The sequence below is a fragment of the Corapipo altera genome, unplaced genomic scaffold (genome assembly GCF_003945725.1).
Source record: "Corapipo altera isolate COAL_440 unplaced genomic scaffold, ASM394572v1 107b, whole genome shotgun sequence".
NCBI lineage: Eukaryota > Metazoa > Chordata > Aves > Passeriformes > Pipridae > Corapipo > Corapipo altera.
The window spans coordinates 2,206,736-2,212,611 of record NW_020884951.1 but is presented as its reverse complement, the minus strand read 5'-3'; positions in this window follow the sequence as shown (position 1 = coordinate 2,212,611).

Sequence of the window (5,876 nt, the reverse complement as noted above, 5' to 3'; positions counted from 1 at the left end):
GAAATCACCAGAACACCCAGGTGATGGTTAGTGCTTGCTCCGAAGAGCCTGGAAGCAGGAGCACAGGCAGGACTGCGGGGGGAGAGCAGAGGAAAAGGCTGGGAGCTGCTGCAGCCTCTCCTCACAGCATCACCCGGACACAGCACTTGGTCCAGCTCCAGCCTGGCAGAGCCAGCCCTGGGCACCACAGCCCCATCAGCACAGACAACCAGAGCAGCTGTGTGTTCTGCCAGGAGCTGCCACCCTGCTGCTATGGTTGCCCAAATTGCCCACTTGTGGTGCCAGCTGGGCAGAATCACTGCCACACCTGAGGGTGGTTTTTTTAAAGTGCCTTCAGCTGCCAGAAACTCCCAGTGCAAAGCAGGACCAGGGCACCCACCTCGCTAATGACAGTGAGGTAGTGACTGTGACTGAGATACGTTAAACTGAAATGTTTCTCTTTGTTTAATACAACAAATGAAGTTTTAGGACAGTCCAAGTGCAATTAGAGCCGTCACCCGCCTCAGATCCGGGGGACATTCCTGTGTAATCAGATTATGGCAATTCCCTCATAGCTCCAGATCTGATCCTAAACTACACGTCAAGATCCCTTCAACTCCTCAACAGAGGGAGGAAAACCCAAAACACAATCAGGAAGAAAGCACAATAAAAAGGGATTGCTTCTGCTGGGATTGCAACCAGCAGCGATCGCTGTGATTTGCAGTAATCAAGGCCAGCCCGGCCCCGTCTGCTGGAATTATCTCTCCCACTAATCCCCAATGTGTTTCCTATTTGGGCTGTTCTGGGTTTCCCTGTGGAGCAGCCTAGGTGAGCCTGTGGTGGGATCTGCAGGGCTGGAGCCCTCCTTCCCACTGGGACACCTGGGGCTCTGGAGAAGGGTGTTGGGGGACTGTCACCTCTACGGGCACAAGGATGTTCCCACTGGGGGCTGCCTGTGTCCCCACACCCAAGTGCAGGATGGTTTATTTCCCTGTGGCTCCCAGGACCTCTTCTCTCTTTTTTAAGGTCAGAAAGTGCAACTGTGTACCCCCTGGACCACTGCTGGGTAGGGGGTGGCTGAGGAGCACTCAGGCAACTTTCCCCACCAGCACCGGGAAAAGGAGCAGGACCTCTCAGGAAAAGGAGAGGTGTCCTCTCATTCTTGTCTTTAAATAGGGTCAGAGGGAAAAGCTAAACCACCCCATTGCATCCGGTGTCCCAGGGAAAGCAATGTTGGTCCAGGGGACTTTTCTCTTTTCTACAGAAAGCTGGCAGCTTGGTGGAGAATCCCCCTGTTCTGCCAGTGTGGACTGACCTTGCAGGCTCAGCAGGGCGAGTGCTGGGGCCGTGTCCCGGTCGCTGTCACGCTGCACTAAAGCCCAACGAGCCCCATCGGCCTCGGACGTGTGCTCAGATTTACAGATTTACAGATTTACAGCTGTGCTCAGGAGAGTCGGTCACGACGTGTCCTCTCAGGCAGGGCCTTTCCACAGCTCAGCAGCTCCTGCTTTCCCTTGAAATGCTCCACTGAAAAGCCCTGGACAAGCACTTCTCCAGGACGTTTTAGTGCCGAGCTCAGAGCGGTTCCTGCTGGATTGTTTGCAGCCCTGTCTCCTCCAGCCCTGCCCTTCTCTTTCTGCAAACAGGAGAAGGAGCAGAGGAGCAAAGTGGGAGAAAGGAGGAGGAAGTTGGGATCAGCTGATGGATGTGCCTGGGCAATGCCTTGGGCCCTAACAGAACCATGGAATCCCAGAATGGTTTGGGTTGGAAGAGTCCTTAAAGTCCATCTCCTTCCACTCCCCTGCCACGGGCAGGGACACCTTCACTTAGACCAGATTGATCCAAGCCCCCTCCACTCTGGCCTTGGACACTTCCAGGCATGGGGCAGCCACAGCGTCTCTGGGCAGTCTTGTGCCAGTGTCATTGCTGAAAAAACAGTTCTAGAGTCCTCACAGAGAACGGGGCAAACAGGGCAGAGAAGGACCTGTTACAGAGCTGGGGATGGTAACTGTGCTGCCATCCAATTATCCACTTCACACGACTTAGGAAATGAGAGGCCATCCCATACAGACTGTGTAGGTGTGGTGTGACCTCCCGACAAAGGAGGATGGAGACTGGACTCCTCACCAGAGCTCATTTATTTCATTCACTAAACTATTCTCTCCCCAACAGTCAAACCCCTTCTGGCCTCATCCCAGTGCCCCTGGTCAGAGACATCACTGCAGCAGTGTCTCATGTCATCAGAGAGGTCGCCTCAGTCCGGAGCAGGGGGTGATGGGCAGGACCCACCACTGCTGAACAGCACAGTGAGCTCTGCAAGGGCACTCAGGCCAAAAAAAAATGGATTGTGTAACTCGAATATGAGATGAATTGAAGGCAAGTGTGATCCATTCACTGGCGAACTGTGAGTGATGTCCACAGCTGAATTCCCTGAGTAAACTCTCCATCATGGATTATTCATCCATCTCAGCTGGTTACAAGGAAAGAGAGCAGAAAGCTGAAAATGTTTCAGTGCCAATTATTTATGGAAGGGATGTTCTCCTCGGCGGGCTCACAGCACAGCACAGTGTTTATCCTGCTTTCCCTGGGAACGGCCGTGGCACTGCGTATGGGCATTAAGGGAGAAAATCTATGCTGATGTGGAGGCTGAATTTCCCTGTGTTGGGTTTCATCACCTTTATTCATAGCTCCACTGCTTTTTGGGCCATTCAGGACAATATTTCTTCCTTTTCAATGTTTACACCCTTTGGATATTCCTAGACAGCCGTTATGTTCCCTATTAGTCTTCTCCTGGCCTGGCTGTATTTCCTTATTTTAATCTTTCCCCATCAGCAGTCCCTCCTGCCCCTTCATCATCCATGCCATTCTTCCCTGAATTCCCTCTGATTTGTCTACATCAGTCTTGTTTATGATTCCAAGATCTCATTTAGCATTTGATTTCTGCCAAAAATAAAATTGAGCTTGATTGTTTTTGCTGATGACTGAAGCAGACATGAATTGTTGCTTGAAAAACAGTCCTTGAGACAGCAATATGTGAGAGAGGGAAGAGAAAGGCAGCTCCATCAGGCAGATAAGCACACAGATGATATCGGCTCCGGCTCGATTGGATCTCGGGAGCGTGGCTGGGACGTGCTGACAGTAATAGCCCCCACTATTAGAGTGTTTAGCTTTTGAACAGAAATGGGAGTTATAACTCACACCCTGGCATAAATCACAGGGCCATGAAACTCTCCCAGGCACATGCCTGCACAATAAACCGGGCTGAAATTCCTTGTCCTTGGGGAAAGTGGCAAAACTGCAGCTTTCTTAGTCTGTGAAAATGTGGGCTTTGAGTTGGATCCATCGGGCTGGTCAGCAAGACATTCCTCTGCAAAGTCACGATGGCTTTTGAAATTTTTTTGACTTGCCACAAGGGTGGAAAAGAAAGTGTCAAAGGGCAGAGTGAGACTCCAGAACAATCCTCATCCAGCGAAGGAGCATCCAACCTGGCCACCCCGAGAGCAGCACCGGGACCTGCAGGCACTGCCCACACTTCCCAGGGCTGCCCATGGGCAGGTGTCTGCCTGTGCCTGGACCTGTGCCTGGACCTGCATGCAGGAATGGTGGGGTGGTGCCACAGGGCCTCGGTCACCTCTGACCATCAGGTGACTTAATTTCTGTCTCCAAATGCTGCTTTAGGGACCTGGTTTTGATCACTTGGGCTACCAAATGCTGGTGGGTGGCTGCAGCCTGCAAGGCTTCCAGACCTCTCCTTGAGGCTCCCCTGATGAGCTGCACCGTGATGACCCCCAGTCCCCACCCAGGGACTGGCACAGCCCCCCGGGCTCTTGCAGCCACTGTGGGACAGTGCTGCTGCCACACGTGGAATCACAGAATCTCAGAACCACAGAAGGCTTCAGGTTGGAAGGGACCTCCAAAAATCATCTAGCCCAACCGTCCCATGATTCCATGATTTTGCTCCCTTGGGCAGTCCCTGTGTGTGTCTGTGCCCATGCAGGGACCCACCCTGGGCACAGCAGAGTGTGTATCCAAGCAGATGGAAGGGAGCAGCTGTGACCCACCCTGTATCCATGCGGGAGCAGGACCTGGGGCTGAGGAGCAACACCACAGGAGAGGGGCTGTGGTTGGGAATGCCGTCCCCACAATGGAGCACAGGAAAATCGCCCCCACCCTCCCCCGATCCGAGATCCACATAAACCCACCCATCATCCAAGGAGGTGGGGGCTGATTTCTCCTGGGAAGCCGCTGCCTTCCAGTGAGACCCTGCAAAGAGGATCTGTATCTCCGGGGATTTCCATTTAAATGCTCCTTGGCAAAACCTCCTTAAAAAGCCGCTGACGAGTCATGGAAAGCTTTGGAAAACATGCTAATTACTGGGAAACAATGCAGCATCTCCATGGCTAGAGCCCCTCGGCTTCCCTCCCTCCCTTCCCGGCACCACCAGAGGCATTTCCATGAGAAGGGCAGCTTTGTCTCTCCGGACTGTTCCTGCTGCTTTTCCTGCACCTGAAGTCAAGCTCCAAAGTGTGAGACCCCCCAAGGCATCTCCACAGCAACCCCTCCTCCCCCGAGCAGGGCTTGGGGCAGGGAGCACATGTCACCCCCGGGACTGGGACAATTAGGGACGGGGATTCATTAGCGTTATTACTATGCACGGCGAGTGCTGCAGCAGCATCCCAAAGCTCCCGTCAAGATCAGGTATCCTGTGTGCTGGGAGTGTGTAAAACTGCTGTCAAATATGGACCTTGCTTCTGGAAATTCAACTTTACGGTAGATTTCCCTAAGAGATGGGTGCTCCAGAAAGTGGGAAGGAGCCCGGGTATCTCTTTGCTTTGGGGGTCACCCACCTCCCACCACTCTGACCCTGTTGAGTGCCTTGTTCCAACGTGAGTGTCAGCTTGGGAAGTGACCCTCTGCACTGTGGAAAAAGTGCACGGCGTATCTTGAGACTTCAATTCTATTTGGTTTCATTTGCTGCTGTGAGACTGGGATGGGATGGATGGGATTTCATCCCTTCTCACAGGCAGGAGTGGCCTTTGAGTGGGGGATTGGAATATCCCTGAACTTCCCCAGCAAAAGCCAGGCTGAAAGTGTCAGGCAGCAACTTTCTGCTCCTTGAACCTTGCAAGGACTGATGAACCCTCCTGGTGAGAGCGAGCAGGAGGGAAGGAGGAGAGGACACTGGTGTTAAACATAACAGAAAAACCTGTGAAGGAAACCTTAATTGGGGGTGTCTGTGTCCCAGTGGTCCCTCTGCTCCACATGCTGGTGTCAGAGCCCTTCTTCGCTCAGCCTTTTGGAGAGCTGTCCCAGGAGTCATCACCTGAATCCTAAAGAATTCATCAGGGTAGGGTTAGGGTTAGGGATGTACACAGAGATTCTGGGTTTGCTCGGGAGCAGCTGGATATTTTCCTGTTGCTGCAGGTGAGGTGCCACCCGTGTCTGTGCACCAGGAGTGGGATGTGCCTCAGACACTCCGTACCCAGATCAGGAGAGGTTTTAAGAGGAAACAACCCCATGAACACTCACTTCCCCACACCTAAATTCCTCCTTTTTCCTAGAGAGGCAAGACCAACATGGCTCTTTGCATCACTTTGCATCCGAGCAAGGGATTAACCGTCCACAGTGCCTCAATGCAGACTGGAACCCTTCCAGAAAGTCAGCACACTGGCGCTGCCTCTCCCTCTAAATGCTTTGGCTTCCTGCAGGAAAATGAAATCCATTAACAAGTTCCACCCCTGCTCGGAATTCAAGGCTAGAACTGTCAATGCTTTGGGAAGGAGCTAAATGGGGGGATTTCCATAACAATCAGCAGCTACAGCATTAATCCATAGTCATATTAACCTGGGATGACAAGGACACGTCTGGCTGTTCTCTCTAATGTAATCTGCCATTGT